The sequence below is a fragment of the Mustela lutreola genome, chromosome 4 (assembly GCF_030435805.1).
Source record: "Mustela lutreola isolate mMusLut2 chromosome 4, mMusLut2.pri, whole genome shotgun sequence".
Classification (NCBI taxonomy): domain Eukaryota; kingdom Metazoa; phylum Chordata; class Mammalia; order Carnivora; family Mustelidae; genus Mustela; species Mustela lutreola.
Window position 1 is genome coordinate 114,961,784 of NC_081293.1, and position 22,349 is coordinate 114,984,132.

The 22,349-nt window shown below is 43.9% G+C and overlaps 1 protein-coding gene across 3 annotated transcripts in view; it reads right to left on the reverse strand.

The window, feature by feature from the left end:
• Positions 1-22,349, reverse strand: part of LHFPL3 (LHFPL tetraspan subfamily member 3) — a 571,790-nt gene that overhangs the window by 147,766 nt on the left and 401,675 nt on the right. The gene's annotated exons all lie outside the window — the stretch shown is intronic.

The window sequence follows — 22,349 nt, forward strand, 5'->3', positions numbered from 1 at the left end:
AGATTCCCCACTGCATATATTACCCTTTCAATGCTCCTCACATCCTAGACTGCTACTGCTTGCCTAGCTACTACCACCTGCTATTGTCACGTTACCCTCTCGGTGCGGCTCCACCTGCCTTCTCTGGTCACTCGTGGTCGGGTGCTTATTCTCTCTCCTCGTTCCCTGGGTCCCTCTCCTTCCCCTTCTGCTGCAGTCGACAGTCTACTCTCAGCTCCTGGATATTAGCCCTGTCATGCCAGGCAGTGTTTCCAGATAGGAAACCGAGTCCTCTGGGTTCTTGCTACCCCAAGCGTGGTCCTCCGGCATCACCGGCTATTTTTTTGGAATCAGAACCTGTGTATTAACAAGATCCCTAGTTGACGCAAGGACACGTGGAAGTCTGGGAAGCACTGAGCTATAGCAAGGGAATGTGGCTAGATTAGAAAACCCTTTGGTGGTGCCCAGCAAAATCCATTAACCTTCTTCCTTGTGATGTTCTCGAGACAAAACGCTGTTTCCTCATATGGCCTGCTGGCGCTGCTACCTAAGGGACCGCAGTATGGCACCCTATGTCTCTTCATCCCAGGCATGGGCCTTGTGTTTCAGGGATGAGGTCCCTGCTGGTATGGAGATGCAGTTAAATGGGAATTCTAGTAGGTTATGTATCTGGGGAAGCTCACTCCAGGGCAGTTCTACTGGCTTCTGAATCAACTCCAGTGAAGGGATTCTGGGTTTAGGACATGTACGCCACACTTCCCCAAACCTGCCTTCTTTCCACCACTGCTTCTGGAAGCAGTACCCAAGTACAGAGCAGAGCCCAGTGGTCAAGAGGGGAACGCTGGGGGAGAGCGTGGAGAAATGGCAGGTATTCTCGGTGGCATAACTGAACGGTGGCCTTTTCTTCTAAAGTTTTTGTTCAAAATGTGTCTTTGTGAGATTGGGGGGATATTATCATTTTTAGTCTTTTTCATTTATTCCAATACATTAACCACCACCCTCCCCGCCCCGCCGCCGTTTCTTCTTAAAAGCTCTCAGTGCTAGAAGGACGAACTCTTCTAAATTTAAAATAAAAACCAGGAGAGTCTGGGTGGCTCAGTTGGTTAAGTGTCTGACTCTTGATTTCAGCTCAGGTCATGATCTCAGGGTCGTGGGACGGAGCCCCGTGCTGGGCACCATGTGTGCATGGAGTCTCTCCCCCTCTCCCTCTGCCCCTACCCTCCTAAAAACCAAAACCAAAAAACCAAATCAATCCATATTCAGAGAAGCAAACAGGCTTAAAGCACCTGCTATGAAAGGTCCAGGCTGTGAGTAAAGTGGAGAGACCTCGGGGCCTCCCCAGCCTGATGCCCCACTGTGCCTGCCTCTCATTTACGCCGCCAGCTGGTGACTGAGGGGAAGACAGGGCCCTGCTGCCCTTTTCTGTTTGGAACACACAGATGTTCCTCAGATTTCTGCTCTGGCATCTAATGAAGGGAACTCCTCCATTCTCAGCACCAATATCCGTTTGACCTGGTCCTGGCCAACCGGCACTCCCAGGACGGCTGTCATCTTGTGAAAATGATGGGCTCCATGACACGCAGAAGGTGACCTGTTCAGATGTGGCAGGGTGTGGAGCTGGGGTAGATGAGAGGGCCGAAAAGTCATTAAAAATAAATGAGAGGAACAGAAAAGGTCCTCCCTTCCAAGAATAAAAAGGGCTAGAGGTCAGCGGCCAGGAAGATTGAAAGTGCTCCTAAGCTTCTTGGTAGAGCAAAAGGTGGTGGACCTTGTGGTTAGGTGGAGAGTTAAATAATTGCTTGCTTTTTGAGTCCAACAGTGGCGGGTAGCATATAGTTAAGCTGCAGACTCAGACAGGATTTTTCTTTTGTGTTGTTGTTGGTGAAGATTTATTATTTATTTGAGAATGAGGGAGGGGCAGAGGGACAGACTCTTCAAGCAGACGTCCTGCTGAGCAGGAAGCCCCACTAGGGGCTCGATCTCATGATCCAAGTGCAAATCAAGAGTCGGCTGCTCAACCAACTGAGCCTCTGAGGCGCCCCTCAGATAGGATTTTTCTAAGCTGTGCTGAATGCACAGTGACTCTCAGTTGCTTTTAAAAAATGCCACTTGGGGGCGCCTGGGTGGCTCAGTCAGTTGAACTCTTGCCTGCAGCTCGGGTCATGATCCCAGGGTCCTGGAATTAAGCCCCACATCGAGGTCCCTGCTGGGGCTGGGGGGAGGTTGCTTTTCTTTCTCCCTCCGCTCCTTCTGTGCTCTGTCTCTTAAATAAATAATTAAAATCTAAAAAAAATACCACTGGGAAAATACTTGATGTGGCTGCATCTTGAATGAGAGATACTGTATGAATTTTTCAAAAGGAAGTAGTGATGACTTAGAAGTGTGTGTACTTTAGAAAAGCCTACCCAATGTTTACATGGTACAAGACATCCACACGTGTAATTTCTTCTTCCCTGCAGGAACTGAGTGAAGAGGTGTACGCTTCCCCACCGGCAATGAAGAACTTACGTTCGGTGGTTAATTATAAATGAATAAAAAGGTTCAGAATAAGGAGACCTGTTCCAGTCCATACTACATGGTAGTCAACATTAGCTAAGAGAACAATGGACATATTTATCAATCAAAGGTTGGTTTCTGGCAGCATCCCTATGATGTTCCATTATTGCTTAAGACAGACAGACAGACAGAGAGACAGACCAACCCCTATGAAAGGCATTAAATCCAGTCTCCACGGCAGAGGTTCTCAAATGTCATTCCTGGACTAGTAGCATCAGCATCTCTTAGGAACTTGGAAGCCCCACTCTGACCCGAATCAAGGACTCAGGGGTGGGGCCCGGCAGCCAGTGTTTTATTTATTTATTTATTTATTTATTAAGATTTTTTTAATTTATTTGACAGGCAGAGATTACAAGTAGGCTGAGAGGCAGGCAGAGAGAGAGAAGGAGGAAGCAGGCTTCCTGCTGAGCAGAGAGCCCGATACGGGGCTCGATCCCAGGACCTGAGCTGAAGGCAGAGGCTTTAACCCACTGAGCCACCCAGGCACCCCCAGCCAGTGTTTTATTTTATTTTATTTTTTATTATTATTATTTTTAAAGATTTTATTTATTTATCAGAGAGAAAGAGGGAGAGAGAGCTAGCACAGGCAGACAGAGTGGCAGGCAGAGGCAGAGGGAGAAGCAGGCTCCCTGCCGAGCAAGGAGCCCCATGTGGGACTCGATCCCAGGACGCTGGGATCATGACCTGAGCCAAAGGCAGCTGCTTAAACAACTGAGCCACCCAGGCGTCCCCAGCCAGTGTTTTAATAAGACCGTCAGGGGGATTTGGAAGCTCTTTGGTTTGAGAAGCACCTGCTACCCAGGGATGCCTGAGCAGAAACACGGTAGAGTGAAAGGGCCAGGGTTTGGAGCCAAGCCTGAGTCCCTGACCCCATTGTGTGACCTTGGCAAGTCCTTGGCCTCCCTGAATCTTGATGTTCTCTTTTATGAAATGAGGACCACTTCCTCTCCTCACAGACCTGTTGTAGGGTCTGTGACCTAAGTCTCTGCTTTCATAGTAGCTTAGAAAACAAGGGTGCTTCTCCTCCTCCCTCCATGAAGCTGGGTTCCTGCTGGGAAATCCAGTCGGTAAGATTCCATCAATATTTGAGGAAAACTAAGAGAAAACTCACATGGACGTTCCTCAGCACAAGTCAGACATCTCTTATAAAGTGGGCTGTCTGCTGCCAAGGACTTGGCCATCTGATACAGGAGCCACAGGCCACGTGTGGCCACCAAGCATGTGCAGTGTGGCCCATCTGAACTGAGACAAGCTGCACGCATAAAATATACACCAGATTTTTAAGACTTAGCATGAAAAAAGCAAACTATAAAACGTGTAATTTCTTCTATTGATTACATGTTAAATGGAAAGTTCAGATAACCATAGTCATAAAATTAATTAATAAAACCAAGTTCACTTTTTAAAAAAATTAACGTGTGGCCACGGATGGCAAGATCCTTGCAAGTTTCAAGTATACCACACAGTATTATTGTCACTGTAAAAAAAAAAGTGAAAAGAAAATGTAAATATGTGGCTCACGTGACATTTCTGCTGCACAGTGCGGGTCTAGGCACCCCCAGACTCACAGCCCTGTCCTCATGCCAGACCCAGGGAGCACGGGGACAGTCTTCTGATAAAACCTGCTTGGTAGCTTCTTGGTTACAATACCTCTGTTCTCTGGGGAATTATTCCTCATGATCATCTTTGCAGTCTTTTGTAGCTGCAAAGGATTCCATTGTCTTTTTATCTGTTATTCCTCATGACATATTCTGTGAGGCAGGTCCCTGTTGAATTAGGAGACTCTACCCTAATTGTCAGCATTCAAACGCCAGTGGAGCCCTCTGCAGACACATGCGCTCATGCAGACACACGCATGTTCACATGGACACATCCCTCACTTGCTCACCCAGACACATATGCTCATCCAGACACACATTCTCATGTAGACACACGCCCTCACCCAGAAACACGCCCTCATGCAGACACCCTCACGCAAACACATGAGCTCACACACGCACGCTCATGCAGACACCCGTGCTCACGTGGACACACACACTCACGCAGACACACGCCCTCACGCAGACACATGACCTCCTGCAGACACATGCACTTACACACACATGCTTACATGCTTATGCAGACACAAGCCCTCACGCTGACACACGCCCTTACTGAGACACACCCTCACGTGGACACACACCCTCACACAGACACACATGCTCACACACACACCCTCACGCAGACATACACCCTTACTGAGACACACCCTCACGTGGACATACCCTCACACAGACACACATGCTCACACACACACCCTCACGCAGACATACACCCTTACTGAGACACACCCTCACGTGGACATACCCTCACACAGACACACATGCTCACACACACACCCTCACGCAGACATACACCCTTACTGAGACACACCCTCACGTGGACATACCCTCACACAGACACACATGCTCACACACACACCCTCACGCAGACATACACCCTTACTGAGACACACCCTCACGTGGACATACCCTCACACAGACACACATGCTCACACACACACCCTCACGCAGACATACACCCTTACTGAGACACACCCTCACGTGGACACACACCCTCACGCGGACACACGCCCTCAAAAATATGTGCTCATGCATGCATGCTCACGTGACACACGCACTCACGTGGACACATGCACTCACACAGACAGGCAACCTCATGCAGACCCAAGCCCTCACGCAGACACACGTCCTCACACACACATGCTCATACATACACCCTCACCCAGACATGTGTGCTCATGCAGACACACATTCACACAGACACACATGCCCTCACCCAGACACATGCCCTCAAACACACACACTCATGCACATACCTTCACGCAGACACATGTGCTCACGCAGACACATGCCCTCATGCAGACGTACACGCTCACGCAGACACACACGCTCACGCAGACACACACGCTCACACAGGCACGTGCCCTCACGCAGACACATGCCCTCAAGCAAACACACGCCCTCATGCAGACACACGTGCTCACGCAGACACACACCCTCACGCAGCAGGTAAATGAGAACTCAAAGCAGAGGCTGTGCTGGGCGCAAATGCAGATGTGGGGCTAGCCCCCACAATTTGGGCTTCTTGATAACGCCCACTCCCAGGGCCCCCCTCCCAGCTAGCATCACCCCTTCCCCCGCCCCAACATGTTTTTCTTAAAAGCAGAATCTGGAGACTTGATGAACCCTTCCGACATTTTAAAAAAGTCAGTTTTCAGGAAACGAGAGATTCTCAGCCCACTCCATCTTCCCTTGCTTAACAGAAGACAGCGAAAAGCAATTCCCTCAGATGTCTACTTGTCCTTGGTTCCATTTAAAAATCAGCTTGGGAAATCATCTGTCAATCAAGTGTATTACAGAGAGAAACATTCATGGAATTACCTGAGTTGAGATGTTTCAAATGACAATTTCGTATTTGCATCTCTTAAATTATTCAAGACGACATAAGCCTGCTCTAATCTTTAAAAAAGATATAAGGATTAAGGAAACTTGGCACTCCGTATTTTAAATATTTAGTCTCATTTTAAGACCCAACTCTTACAGGAGACCGAGAGAGCATTCTAATAATAGGAAGAAGGCCCTCAGTGTATGTTCCTAGGACAGATTACGTGCATCTGTTCCATAGCTTGTTTGGGTGATATTTTCCCTGTGAAAAGCAAACAATGACATGTGGAATGGGCCAGGTGGTACAGAAAAATGAATCTGTACCTGTAAGATTGCACGTGTAATACGTGTTAATATCTCATCACTTTTCATTTCAGGTTTTACATTTTGGGTGGAGTGCACAAAGTTCCTTGTTATTTAAGTTTCAGTCGGTGGTGAGAACCTGCTGATGCCAGGCCCTATGGGTGCCGAACGAAGCAAGACACGGTCTTAGCTGCAATTTGGACTCAAATAGAGATAAAGGAGAATCCCCTTTATATATTCATGACTACTATTTTATTGATTTTCACGTTCTGGGCTCTTTGTTTTTGCTTTTTTCCTCCTTGCTTGCAGGGTACCGCCCTTGGTACCAGATGCTTGGTACAACATCCTATTTTTTAAAATACAAAAGGCACATATAAATTTAATTTTGCTGGCAGAGAAAGGGATATTTTACACCCAGCCAGAGGTGTTTAGAGTTTGTCTTTGGTATGAATGCTTCTTTAAAGGAAAAACTGTTGGATTTATAACATAATCTGAATACCTATTTTTGGCTGTTTAAGCAGGTCTACTCCTATTCTGGGACTGAGGATTTATTTTTCTCTTAAAAGAGACTTATGGCTAATCCTCTATTTCATTAGAAACTGACAATTTTGTATTTAGATTTTATATACGCCAGACTGTAACTGTTGATATTAGTACGAACATCAACATTAGGCTATAATAGTACGTCTGTCAAACATTCAGGGCGATATACTGTTCCTTAAAGGTTAGGAACAGCTTTTACAAAAACCTGTAACTCAATCTCAGTCCTTAAATATCTCCACCGTTATTTATTCACCCCTGCATAATGAACATCTAGATTTTCTGCAACTCCCCACCACAAATAATACTTTAGTAAGCATCCTCAGACACAGTTCCTTAGGGCCCTAGTAAGAAATTCCTGGGTATAAATCCAGGAACAGAACTGTTCGTGTCACCAGGAGTGTTTAACAATTGGACTAGATCGCTCTCTAGAATAGTTGCTTCAGTGCACACTCCCACTAACAATGCATGGAAGCAAATCCGTACCTGTTATCTTGTTAAATTCTGTGAACCTAAAAAGTCTAAGTTGACAACTCATTTAATTAACAATTTTTTAATTACCAATGATTTGGGACGTTTCTTCATATGCTAGTTCAGTTTTTGAGCTTCCTCTTTTACAAAGTGTCTATTCATTATCTTTGCTTATTTTGTAAGTGATTTTAATTTTTTTCTTATTAATTTGGAGGAATTCCTGGGTCTAGGCACTCATTGGCTTGAAATATTCCAAATGACTTCTCCCAATCTGTCACCTAGTCTTTGTCCTGTTGTCCTTCATGAGCAGAAGTCCTATTTTTTTTTTTAAGATTCTATTTATTTATTTGAGAAAAAGAGAGAAAATGGGTGGGGGAGGGGCAGTCGGAAAGGGAGAAGCAGACTTCCTGTTGCAGAGACCCCAGTGCAGGACTCCATCCCAGGACCCCAAGATCATGACTTGAGCCACCCAGCTGCCTCCAGAAGTCCTATTTTGATGTAATTCAATTAATATATATTTTTTGCCTTAAGGCTTGTGCCTTTGTAGTTTTGTCTGAAAATCCTATCATACTTCCAGTTCTCAAAGATTTTTAAAAAAATATATATTTTTAAAGATTTTATTTATTTATTTGAGAGAGAGACAGTGAGAGAGCATGAGCGAGGAGAAGGTCAGAGGGAGAAGCATACTCCCTGTGGAGCTGGGAGCCCGATGCGGGACTCGATCCGGGTACTCCGGGATCATGACCTGAGCCGAAGGCAGTCGTCCAACCAACTGAGCCACCCAGGCGTCCCTTAAAAAAATATTTTTATCTACTAACTTTATGAATTTTTCCTGCTTCCTTTTGAAATGTGATTGCTAAAATAACCTTAGTCCTGCAACATTATGAATGAAATGGGGTTTGAAGGGCAGGTCTAAGAATTTGATTGTTGTGTACATCAATACTTTCTATGAAAAGGCATGTAATCTGAGTTCCAAAACACCAATCTAGAAGTAAACTTTTGGAATAGAGCCTATTTATACATGGAATACAGCCACGATATTTATGAAAAGGAACTCTGAAGCAAAGGTGCTCGTCTGTCTATGGTCACTAGCCTCTGTAACATTACATTATAATTTTAGTGCTAATATGATTACAAATGACTCAGAGCAGTGTTGCTTAAGGTGTGGTTCTCAAATCAACTATATCACACGTACCTAAATGTGCTTATTAAAAATAAAGATTCCAATGGTCAAAGCCCAAAGAATGTATAACACAAAGAGTGAACCTTAATGTCAACTACAGACTTCAGTGTCAACGTTGGCTCACCGACTGCAACAAAGGCACCAAATGCGGGATGTTGACGGTAGAGGTGGCTGTGTGTGTGGGGAAAGGGTATGTGAGAACTCTCTGTACTTTCCTCAATTTTGCTATAAACATAAAACTAGTAGTTTTAAAAAATAAAGTTAATTAATAAAATATTACAGATGCCAGAATTTCACTTAACATAAACATCCCAGGTAAGTTCATTCCATTTAAAATAACCATCCCAGGTAAATACTGGGTTCACAGAAGTTTGGCAGTTACTCCCAGAGAGTTATTATTATTTGAATAATAATAATGATGAGGCTAGTGAGTAGTGGGTATGAGTGAGTTGGTGAGGGACAGGATCACATCAGAGAGCAGCAGGAAACACAGAGAAAAATGGCTTTTTTTTCTTTTTTTTTGTATAATGAGGGCAGAGTCTCAAAGTTCATTGTAACTCCAAATAAAAATTTTATTTCTTATGTTGGTTTGATATGTGTATGTTATTTGCCGTGTTTATAGTGAGGGAAATAGATGTGTTCTGACCCAAACACAGGGACCTGCCAGCCTCGTGGCACTGTATTTTTATAACCCTGTGAAAGAACGGAAGTGATCATATTCTCTCCTCTTTGTGCGGGATGTCGGAGAATATGGCTGGAATCCCTGTCCTCCATCTCTTTTGAAAAATACCACTCCCAGATATTTTAAAGGCTGTGGGTTGGCTTGTCCTTCATCTGTCCAGCAATGCAGTGATGGAGTCATTCTGAGCAGGTTGAAAATAGGCAACACTGTAAGGAGTGAGTCACATTTTCATCAGGGAATCCAGGGCTCCCCTTGGTAACTGTCACGGAATGTGCAGACCCAGCTGCATGGTGTGAGCTCGCTGGGCAGCAAATGCACACGGAAGAGCCGCCCCCCCCCCCAACTCACCCTGAGATAGGGCTTCTGTAGGCAGGTGATGTGCCAAACTAAACCTCCAACCAACCAACCAACCAACCAACCAACCAATCAGCCCTCAGCAGGCCTCTTAAAAATACTCAAAAAAGCTGCCAGATGACCAAGTCATATTTAAGCACGTAGAGGAAGCAATCTCTGGACGTTAGTTAAGGCCGTCATCAGGACAACACGGGGCTGCAGGGACAAGATCTGGGAAGGGGGGTGGGGGAGGAGCTGTGCTCTGCATCATGGGAACCCAGCGTGGACTAAGCACTGTATATGCGTCTGTCAGGCAAAATCAAAGCTCTTGAAAGAACCACAGCTGATAAGGGCCAGGGATTGTGACAGGTTACAGGCATTACCTTATTTTCACAAAATCTCTGCAAGGCAGTTTCTAGAAATGCCCTAGTGGCGACACTGAGGTTTGGAGAGGCATGCACACGTTCACAGAGCTAGCAGGGGACACATATCAATTTCCCAGGGCTGGGGGAGAGCTCTTTCTCCAAAAAAGGCAGCAACGGAACTCAAACAGCAGTGATTTCTTAGCCTGTTACAGAGGGAAATTCAGCTATGGGTTACCTGCTGATTTCTAATGATAATAATTTGAGCTGATGAGATGCTCTTTACTTTCCCTTTCTGAGCCTTGCCTCTTTATCTGTAAAAGGAGGGTATTGCTACTGGGTATTTGCCCTAAAGACACAAACGTAGTGATCCGAAGGGGCACGTGCACCCGAATGTTTATAGCAGCAATGTCCACAATAGCCAAACTATGAAAAGAACCTAGATGTCCATCAACAGATGAATGGATAAAGAAGATGGGGTATATATACACAATGGAATACTATGCAGCCTTCAAAAGAAATGAAATCTTGCCATGTCCAAAGACGTGGATGGAACTAGAGGGTATTATGCTGAGCGAAATAAGTCAGTCAGAGAAAGACACCATCATATGATCTCCCTGATATGAGGAATTTGAGAGGTAGAGTGGGGGGGGTTGGGTGGTAGGGAAGGAAAAAAATGAAACAACTTGGGATTGGGAGGGAGACGAACCATAAGAGACTCTTAATCTCACAAAACAAACTGAGGAGGGAGGGAGGGTATGGAAAGGGTGGTTGGGTTATGGACATTGGGGAGGGCATGTGATATGATGAGTGCTGTGAAGTGTGTAAGCCTGATGATGCACAGACCTGAACCCCTGGGACAAATAATACATTATATGTTAATAAAAAAAAAGAAAGAAAGAAAAAATAAAGGAGGGTGTTGGGTGAACCCATTGGTCCTCAACCCCAGCTGCATGTCAGAATTTTCGGGGCAGTTTTCATACCTGGACTGCCTCACGCCAAATGTATGAGAGCCTCTGGGGTGGGACCCAAGCCCTGAAATATTCTTTAGATCTCTCCAGATGGTTGGACAGAATCACACATGATTTCTGGTTCTACAAGCCCTCCCTCTGCAACTGCATCCCCTTTAGCTTGATCCCCAGGGGAGATCCCCAATAGGACATCATCATCACCCCACATGTGAAGATATTGAGTCTACCACGCAGTTGACTAAAAAACAAACAAAAAAAAAACCCAGTTGCTCCCAGTTACAGAATGAATGCTATGGGACTGAAGGTTTGGCATAGGGAAGAGTCAAAGGTCATATCAGAGCGTGTACGGTGGTAGAGATTGCAGCTACACTTGTGGGGAGCGTAGCATAAAGCAGACTTACCAAGTCACTAGGTGTATTCCCAACACTGTGTGTCACTTTGTGTCAACTGCACTCCAAAAAAAAAATCCACAAGAATAATAAAGGAGACAGAAATGAACAAATAAAAACAGCAGCTGCTCCTGCTTCTAGAAAATCTTCCAAAAAAGGGGACTTGGAGAGAGCTGCAATGATTTACAAGTGATCTTTGTACCCCACCCCTTACCAAGGTCAGGAAAAGCTTTTTTTCCTTTTCTTGTGTGCGTGTGAACTAGAAACAAAGCTGCTGGAGACCAGACAATGGCATTTCTCCTCCTGAACGGTCAGAGGATGTCTGGTTCGTGTTGTACGCTGGCACCGAAAGGTCGGCCTCTGGAGAGGAATTCTCAGGTCAGCAGATGGAACTTGCTTGTGGGACTTCTGGGCTTGTCTCCTTCTCTGGGACGAGGGATAGCTGATTCTCTTTGGAGATGCTAACCTGTTATGAGGGCTGCAGCCTCACCTGGGCCGTCTCCAGCTGTCCTTGCCTGCACTTTTCGCCAGCCCATCCAGTGACTCTGTTAGAACATTCACGTGTGTGGAGGGGGGCTGACACTAAACACCACAGGTGCCTTTCTTCCTGGCCGACCTTTGCCCTCCAGATCTCTTGATGATGTCTTCACTCTCATGCTGTGGGCGCTGACAGCACATGGACTTGCAGAAGGCATAGCAGGGTATCTGCCAGAATTCGCACTTGGCCTCCTGATTATTCCAGGCACCTCGTCAAAGGGGACACAGTCAAGGTAAGTTAGGGAGATGATATCTTCTCAGCCAAACTGATTATTCCTCCCCATCAAATGTGAGGCCCAGGTTAGGTGTGCAGTGAAGCAGGAAGAAAACATCAGTGAGATGCATATAAACAGAGCTCTCACGGGGTATCAGCAGGCTGACTGGCTGGAAAGCCAGGGTTCAAGAGGGATGGTGTTGGCCATTAAGAGTGACTTCTTCCCAAAGCCATTTCTGGAGTTTAGATTTTAAAAAGTCTGCTCTACAATGAATGCTCTGATAAGAAGAGAAAACTTCCCATCTCCCCTACCTTTCTTGTCCCTGGCTTTACATCGATCCTGTTTTTCATTTCATTCATAGTTGGGTCTTCTGTTTATTTAATACTAATAGACTCACAAATGTTTTTACACGGCTGATTTTTTAAAGCCTCTCAGTGGATGAAATCTTGTATGTCAAATTGTCCTTGGGAAGCAGTTTCTGCTTATCACAGGCATCATCTTTCACTGGTGCTGGAATAAGTCAACTGTCAGGGAGTGGATTTCACTCACCCATTCACTCAACAGCATGGTGAGGCCACAGACACCAGAATAGGATGGGCCACAGAAATATAACCTCACACTTAAAACTAAGTGTCCTCCCTAAGGGGGAGACTTGGGGCAAAGCCTCTCCCACTAATAGTTTTTTTTTTTTTTAAGATTTTATTTATTTGTCAGAGAAAGAGAGAGAGAGAGAGAGAGGACAAGCAGGGGAGCATCAGGCAGAGGGAGAAGCAGGTTCCCCACCAAGCAAGTTTCGGAACTCGATCCCCGCACCCTGGGATCATGACCTGAGCCGAAGGCAGATGCTTAACTTACTGAGCCACCCAGGCGTCCCACTCCCACTCATTTTGAACTCTCAGCGTCTATCACTAGGCTGGACATGCTTGAGGCATATGATAAAGGTCTGCTGAATTGAAAGTCATAGTTTTGGCCACTACTTGGCACAAGGTAAGTGCACAGGACATTTTTGTGGAGGTTGAAACAAGGCTGAGAGAGATGCAGTGATTGGCCTAAAGTGGCAGAGTTACAGTATCTCTAACATTCTACTCCATGATTCTTTTAAAATATGTATCTGTGTGTAACGTGTAGGCAAATTTATTTCCTTTGCAATCAAAGAAGGGACAAACTTCTTCATGTGAAGTGGGGGCATTCATGAAATATTTACACAGTTTTTTTCATCAGATTGAGGCAATGAAAATCACGGTAAGTGCTCGCATTTATTAAGCACTTACCATGTCCCAGGATCTACGACACCAGAGATAACCGATAAGTTAAGACAGAGCCCTTATTCTTAAGACTCAGAGTAAAAAATGAAATTTGAGGTTTTTGGGGAGTCCTATGTTCTATGGAGCATTACAGAGGCAACACCTATTTCAGCAAGTAATCTCCACATTTATTTATCTCAGCAGAATTTTTCTTGGTTCTGTGTTCTTATCTGCCCTGCCAGATGTTAACAACTATGCTTCTCCTTTCTGAGGGACAAGCGACAGGTTACATTTTCACGGTGTTCTTTGACCTTCCCATGGAACCAATGGACAAGTAACAAGAGTGTAAACGTCTGCTCTGCCAAAAAAATAATAATAATAAATAATAAATTTATGTAACTTAAAAAACAAGTCTGTATAAGAAAGCCGGGGCCCAAGGAGCTTCAACTAGAATTAAGTCAAGAACACTAATGTTTCACTTTGTACCTCTTATTCTCTGATAGAGCATATGGAAATGAACCAGAGGCTTCAGGATGGATAGAATTATGGGGGTTCATGGCTGGGAAACTATCTAAACAGGAAGAAAATAAACTACTTTTGGTATATTTACGCTGGAGACATAATTTTCAGAGGTATATCTGTGGTTTACAAGTGTAGATTAATGGGCTTTAGACAACAGATTTGCCCTGAGCTAAAAGCAGTTTACTTTAATGAGCAAGTTTTATTACAGGTTAAAAAAAAAAAAAAAAAGCAAATTTAGAAAGAGACAATTGATCACTAATAAACTTCAAATATTGAGGTGCCTATCAAAGCTATCCAGACTGTAGAGATCTAAAATAAGATCCAGGTTTATAAAAGAAAAAGGAATTGGCCACAGATCTATAATTCAGAAAAAAAAAATCCATAAGCTTGGGCTGTGTCTCTGAAGGTCATGATTCTCCCCACTTTCAAGTCTCATGAGGTTACTGTTAAAAGGGAGAAGGTGGGGGTGGGAGGGTAAAGCTGGCTTTAACCTAGTTATAAGACTTCATTTAAAGTCATGCTGGAATATGGACTGAAAATTTATTGGTACGGCTAAATCTTGGATATCATGACTTGGCTATATAACGAGTCTCCACTTTTGACTCCCTCCTCTCTTTCCTTTCTTCAAGCTGATTTAATATTTAAAATCCCCAGATATCCTTTCTCAGGCATGGAAAAGATCACTGAGACATCAAAATCATTTTTTCTGTTGGAGTAGAGTAGATAATGATGTGGCATTCGAAGCCAGCACTGTACTTGCCCTCCGAGTCATAAACCACTTCTCCTTGCAAGCCCACTAACTGGGGAAGGCGGAGAAGAATATACTGATTTTGAGGGTATCACCTGAGGTTGGGTACTGGTCAGAGAGAGAGAGCTCCCTTCTCGAGCACACCATGGTACATTTATGACCTCAGCGTGTGTTTGTTGAATGGACTGGAGTCAATCTTGCAACCAGATGTCCAGATGTCCAACAAGACACGGGGAATTGGTCTGTTTGGTCAACGTGCAACTTTAGCCATTACAGACATGAGGAGTGTTTCTACATAAGCCAATAGCTTTAAGTGTAAGAGGGAATAGCAGTGGGTAGACATTATAAGGAGGTGTATTTTAACTTAACCAAAACCAAAACTTCCTAAGGCTAAAAATTGTGCAACAATGAAAGAATCTCATAAGAGAGAAATCAGAATAGATGCATTTCATTCCATAATTCCCTCTGGCAGCACATGGTTGCTGAAGGCCCACAGATGCCAGGCATGATTCCAGGCACCGGGGATACAAGTAGGGAAAAACAGACAAAAATCCCTGCCTTGTGGAACTTTCCTGGGGGCAGAAAATTCATAAGACAAAGACGCAAACTATTTGGTGGGTTAGATGGAATACACATGCATGTGAAATTTTAGAGAGGTTGGCCAGGAACACCTCCCTAGGAAGGTGATGTTTGGGTAAAACCTGAAGGAAAAAAGGAGCAAGCTCTATGGCTTTGAGGAATAAAATAGGAGGCAGACAGGACAGCAAACACAAAGTCCCTGAGATAGGACCTCCCTGGTGTGTTTGAGAAACAGCAAGGAAGCTGGAATGGCCAGAGCAGAGGACATGTGGAGAAAAACAGAGAGGAGGTCAGAGTGGCAAAGATGAAGGCAAATGGGCATGGGTCTTTGGAGCTATACTGAAGAACTCTGGCTTTTCCCCCGAGTAAGGTCATCCAGTCACTGGAGGGTGCTGAGCTGAGCAACAGCCCAGTCTGCCTCAACCTTTCACAGTGTCCCGTGGCTGCTCTGTTGAGATCCGACCAAAAGGGTGCATGGGTGGCACCAGCGAACCCACGTGGGAGTGTCTTACAATGATGGCCTGAACCAAGATGGCAGCCACAAGGCGGGTGAGTGAGAAGTCAGAGGATGCTGGCTGTATTTTGAAGGTAGAACGAACATGACCTTTGGGTGGGTTAAATGTGAGTCATGAGACAAAGAGAGGAGTCCAGAGTGATTGAAGTTTTGGCCCGAGCAGCTGGAAGGATAAAGTAGTTGTTAACTGATGGGGAAGAATGTGCTAAGTGGCGGCTTTTGGGGGGAAGAAACATCAGGTACTCAAACATGTCAAGTTTGAGATGCTCAGTAGATATTGAGAAAGGATATCAAGTAGGAGTTCGGTAGGGGAGACCAGAGTTCCCTGGAGAGGTACTGGTGTATTAAACTTGGGAGTCATTAGTATGGTTTCCTCAAGACATGGCACCCAATGAGATAACCTACAGAGTGAGCGCAGAAGTAGGGAGGAAACTCCGTAGGAGATTCCACAGAGAGAATCCAGCGAGGCAGAAAGGAATCTAGGCAGGGGTAGCCATTAGAAGCTGATGGAGTCTCAAGGTGGCTCATTGCAGTTGACTGCGAAAAGGTAATATAAGAATGATGATCACGAACACTTTGTTCAACACTAACCCCACGGGGAAACAGGGGGCTCACGGGTTCCCTATGGCCTTATTAAAGATTTAATTCAAAAGGCTTATACTCTTTGCCAGGGCTTCCTGATCTTCTTCACTAGGTTCCCACAAAGTTATGGAGTCAAGAAGGAGGATGAGTTTCAAAGGCTGCTTCTCATTCTTGCAACCCACAGCAGGCTACTGAACTATCAGTGGGTCACAGAAGAAATCAAGAGAAATGAAAAAAATACCTTGAGACAAATGACAATGGACATACAGTGGACCAACATAGGAGTAGTCTATTCTCAAGTAGATTAGATTTTTGATTAACATTATCTAAAAGCTACCAAATGAAAGTAAGACTAAACTCTTTACTTGTACAGGGCTCATTGGTCACGTAGAAAGCAATCAAATCAGAGTATTTTAAGAAATGATTCTGGGGTGCCTGGGTCATTCAGTCCCTTAAGTGTTTGCCTTCGGCTCAGGATCCTGGGATCAAGTCCCATATCAGGCTCCCTGCTCAGCAGAGAGTCTGCTTCTTCCTTTCCCCTCTGCTTGTGCACTTTCTAATAAACAAAATCTTAAAAAGAATTATTTCACCATCTTGTATGGTAGAAAAAACTTGAAAATTTGAGTAAAATGACTTGTGTTTGAGTCCTGGATTCATTCCTGATCAGTAATGATCATTTTGATTATAAATTTGTCTACATACATGCTTTCACTGGGCTTTCCCAATCCCATGGGGGCAGACCTGGGTATTAGTATTCTCACACTAAAGAACATAAAACTGAGGTTTCGGGTTATTAGGGACTTGCTCAAAGTCCTAATGACCCTTCTTGTTGGAGTTGAGACCAGAGACAAAGTTTTTCTCTCTGATCTAGGGCTCTGTCCACTGTCAAGGTGTCCACATAGGCACCACATAACGTGGGAATTAGTTAGGCAAGGAGGCACATCGGCCAGCGTTTCTAAATCTGACTCCTTTCACTTGGTGGTGTGAGTGATGGGGGTGTGACAGCGCTGTTCGGGGAGGCACACCCTGGGCTTCCTAGAGCTCCTTCCCCTGGACCTTCATCGTTTCCTTCTCTTAGTTACCCTTATGTTGCCAACAAGTTCCTAAGAGCCATTGGCATATTCACTGCTCTGAGGCAGGAGCTCTTACTGCCCTTGGACCATCTTTAAAGACACTCTGGAGGTGTCCCCCAAATCAGAATATTTTAGAGCTGGAAGAAACAGCAGGTGCCATTGACAACCTTGAATCTTATGCAGGAGGAAGTTTCGTTCTGGAACTATTGAAATCTGGAGGCAGGGCTCTCAGGAAATGTCAGAGACCACGTGGGCTCCAGGCAGCACACGTTCGTTCCACTACACCACACTGCCACTCACACTGTGGTTGTGGCATGACATCCGTGGGACCTTTAAATCAAGATTCTGAATGGTTTCTCAATTAGCTATTTGAGTAAAATGAATTTAACTCCGCCTATTATAGCATAAAAAGAGCTTAAGCCACTTAATAAATGGTAGCTAGAGTCACCTCTTAATGGATAATCATGTTTTCTCATTTGCAGTTTAAGTGCTAGAAGACAGAGTGACTTTAAAACTGCTCATGAGAGGACCCAATTATCTGATAAGCAATTCCAAAGACCATATACACAAATGCAGAAACATACCTCTTTATGAACGGTGTCTGACAAGGAAAAGAGATATTTGTGGCACAGGAGTTCTGGAAAATGTAATTATTTATCCTCTCACAATTAATGAAAGAAATGGAAAATGAAGCTTTCATTTCAAATCCTTTTTATCTGGATGGAACTTTAATTTTACATAATTAAATTGACTTCACAGTTCAGTGTGTTAAAATATGCAATTAAGCAGCATATCAAGGTGAAATGCCTCCTGTTGTTGGCTCATTGAGAAACCATGCTGCTGAGCTCCCAAACAAGAATGAACACCTGCCTACCTGCTCTTATCCCCAGAGCCAGGGACGGCACACAGCCTGCAGGGCTGGCTTCCCACATGCTCCTGTATAAGTTAGTTGGATATTTAAAGTTTTCACTTCTCTTTGTTTTTCAGTGGAGTTTTTGTTGCCTTTTTTTTTTCCCCGTGAGAAAATATTGTGGGACTTTGATAATGCAACACAGATGATTACCGTAATATCTCACAGAAGTTTTTTATTTTTTTTTAAGAATTTTACTTATTTATTTGACAGAGAGAGATCACAAGTAGGCAGAGAGGCAGGCAGAGAGAGAGGAAGGGAAGCAGGCCCCTGCTGAGCAGAGAGCCCGATGTAGGACTCGATCCCAGGACCCTGAGATCATGACCTGAGCCGAAGGCAGTGGCTTAACCCACTGAGCCACCCAGGCGCCCCTCTCACAGAAGTTCTAAGACAACCCTTGCATCTTCAAGGTTGGTGCCTTCCATTGGTTGAAATTCTGTCCAAACTCCCTTATTCCAATTTTGCCATTTTATAATTTGTGACAAATTTCAGCGGAGACCACTTTCAATTATTGTTGCATTCCTGGGAAATGCTTAAGAAATGTTGCAGGTGATATTGAAGGGAGAAGTTCTCATGGGAATGGGGAGAGTTTCCAGAAAATTTATCACAACAGGTGGTGGTCTGTCCAGGTAGAGAGCTCACCTGTGCACCTTCCTCTTGTGTTCCCTTTGAATCATACCTTTGTGATCATTAATTAATGGCTCAGTAGCATCCTATATTCTCTTAAGGAATCTGTGAGTGGATTACAGTTCCACAATTAGAATGGAGTTCCCTTTCCTGTTTCAGTAGAGTCTAGGATTTATGTAACAGTGATTCTTGTTTTATCCACTGGGGAGGGTGTTAGGCAGGACTCATGGACCTAAGCAGTATCCTTACTGTAGTGACACATGGCACACCTGAACGCATTTGGTGGCTTTTCCAGATACAGAGAAGTGTGTTGTTAGATTAATTATAAAAGTCACATAAAGATGATACAATCCTATCATGAGGTTCCTCAGGACAAACTTCTTGGAATGGGAGGCATATGCTCCACTCGTAGGTTTAGACTCTCCATAATGCCCCTGCTATTTATTATAGAATGTAGGTTGTTAGGATGATTGGCAGGCTATAAAACTAGAAGAAGATTGTAAAAGGTATTACAGTGTGTATAGTAATACAATGTATATCAGAACACAGAAATGTTGAGCCAAGATTGGAGATACGGTATTGTCTGCTTCTAGGACACTACAAGCATCATGGCATTAGTAAATTTTGCTAAAATTCTGTGAGCTAGAGTGGCCTCTGTCTCATTGCATTGCTCTGAAATCCAAAGGAGGCCTTCGCTACCAAGGGATAGAAAAAGAATAGTGAAAAAAAATAGTTTTAATAAGTGAAAAATGGTATGGATGTATCCATACAAATTGTAAAAGTACCAATTTAAATGTAATCGACTTCATATTTACAAGTTTTCTCCACTTATCAGATCTCCCCCCTTAGGATTTATAGAGAGTAACAGTGAAGGTAGTTTTGGTTAGTGCACGCACTTGAAAGCAACTGAACTACTGTTTAGTAAAATTGTTCATACACAGGGGTGCTTGGATGGCTCAGTGAGTTAAGCCTCTGCTTTCGGCTCAGGTCATGATCCCAGGGTCCTGGGATCGAGCCCTGCATCGGGCTCTCTGCTCGGCGGGAAGCCTGCTTCCTCCCCTCTCTCTCTGCCTGCCTCTCTGCGATCTCTGCCAAATAAATAAATAAAATCTTAAAAAAGATTTTTGAAAAAAAATTGTTCATATACAAACATACACAATCATTGACTGGTGCTCTCCCGAACAATCCAACTGTGGAGGTTTCAACACTGAACCAAGTGTTTAAATAATATCAAACCCTAAAGGCTATTTGGTAGAAATACGGCAAGTCTTGTACCATTCCTCAGGAACATGTAGGTTTGATTACATTTTGGAGTCTGATCTTATACAGACCCTATCGGAGGAGGATCTGAAATTTCTGCACAATAGAGCTGCCGATACGTTCTTAGAATTCAGAGGAAAGAATCTGATTGTGGAATAAGAATGCGGTACAACTGAGATGTTGCTCGGCATGGCCTGAAGCTCTCTGTCACTTTACTGGGTCCCATATGATAAAGATGAACCACTACTGATTCGGGTCCTTCAGAACCAGAGGGAAGAAACTAGGGACTCACGCAAGTGTGATACAAACAGACGAAGATGATAAATATGGAAAAGTCATGCAGAGATAGTCCCCAGACCTTATACTGTCCTCTCTCAAAAATATTTTTATTTGAGAGAGAGAGAGAGAGGGAGAGAGAGAAGCAGAGGGAGAGGGACAAGCAGACTCCTTGCTGAGCACAGGGTCTGATGTGGGGCTTAATCCCATGACTGTAAGATCATGACCTGAGCCAAAAGCAAGAGTTGGAAGCTTAACAGACTGAACCACCCAGGCACCCCTGTACTGATTTCTTTTCACTTCCTTTTCCATCCACACTTTTACCAAGGTGCTGGAGTGGAAAATGCTTTTTAAAAATGAAAACCTCAACTGAAGGGATCAGACATCCACATGTAACTGAATCCAGCACAAGAAGAAAGAAGGGCCATCTGTACCCCAATGTTTATAGCAGCTGTTTATAGCTGTTTATAGCAGCAATGGCCACGGTTGCCAAACTGTGGAAAGAATCAAGATGCCCTTCAACGGCCGAATGGATAAGGAAGATGTGGTCCATATACACTATGGAGTATTATGCCTCCATCAGAAAGGACGAATACCCAACTTTTGTAGCAACATGGACGGGACTGGAAGAGATTATGCTGAGTGAAATAAGTCAAGCAGAGAGAGTCAATTATCATATGGTTTCACTTATTTGTGGAGCATAACAAATAGCATGGAGGACATGGGGGGTTAGAGAGGAGAAGGGAGTTGGGGGAAATTGGAAGGGGAGGTGAACCATGAGAGACTATGGACTCTGAAAAACAATCTGAGGGTTTTGAAGGGGTGGGGGTGGGAGATTGGGGGAACCAGGTGGTGGGTATTAGAGAGGGCACAGATTGCATGGAGCACTGGGTGTGGTGCAAGAATAATGAATACTGTTGTGCTGAAAATAAATAAATAAATAAATTTAAAACAAAAAAAGAGACCCACTTTGAGAACTGTTGAGGGTTATCCTCTAATCCTAGCCATTTCTTTCTGAAGCATGCATTCAGAATGGTCACTCATATATGTGGACAGAAGTTAGAATTCTCAATGGCCAATTAAAAGATCTTCCTGGTTTTGTCATGTTTAAAACATTTTCTGAACTTCCTTTTTTGGGGGTCAAAAGAGGTCTGGAAAGTTAAATGTTCTCAGGATAATTTTAAATTGTACAGTGAATAAATAGCACTTCGGTCCATGACTAGGTGGGGGTAGAAATCAACATCTGCAGAACTGAGTGGTGTGTTCTTGAATTCATTCTGTAGGGAAAAGTAATTTATTCTAATATTGAGCTATTCTTATTAACTTTGAAGTGAAGCTAACTAGACAGAGACCTGTGTACATTCACCAGATTACAAAGACTGGACCTGGGTTCCAAATGAATGAGCGAAAGTGAAAGTACTTTAAATCTGTAACAGGATTTTAAAAGCATAATGATTATCTTTGTATCGCCTTTTTTTTTCTTTTTCTAATCTAGAAAGTACAACCATGAGAGGGAAGTAATTCTGTTTTTAGAAAGCAACACACCCTTGTGATTTTTATGTTTAGAATATTTTTTTAATTTTTAAAATTTATTTAGAGGGAAGGAGAGAGCGCATGTATGCACGTGGGTAGGAACAGAAGGGGAGGTACAGACACCATGCAGAGCGAGGAGCCTGACACGGGCTCGATCCCACAACCCTGAGACCATGAACTGAGCCGAAATGGAGAGTCAGACGTTTGTTAACCAACCAAATCACCCAGCTGCCTCATGTTTAGAATATTTTCAATGAAACCAAGTAAACTTGGTTTCATCAAAACCAAGTATGTCTTCTGTACATAAATCAGGGAGATAAAGAGCTCAAGAATGACTGTGCTTTCCTAGACCTCTTGATTTTCTCTCTTTATAGTTCATAGTTTACAAGCATCAACAGCGATGGTCTAAATATAAAGCTTGTTACACTATCATTACATGTGACATTCCTGTAGACACTAATACATACTTCTATTTGAGGCTTGTTGAAGCAGTGAAGAGTTTTTGGAGTTAGCAACTACTTGAAATAGTAAGCTA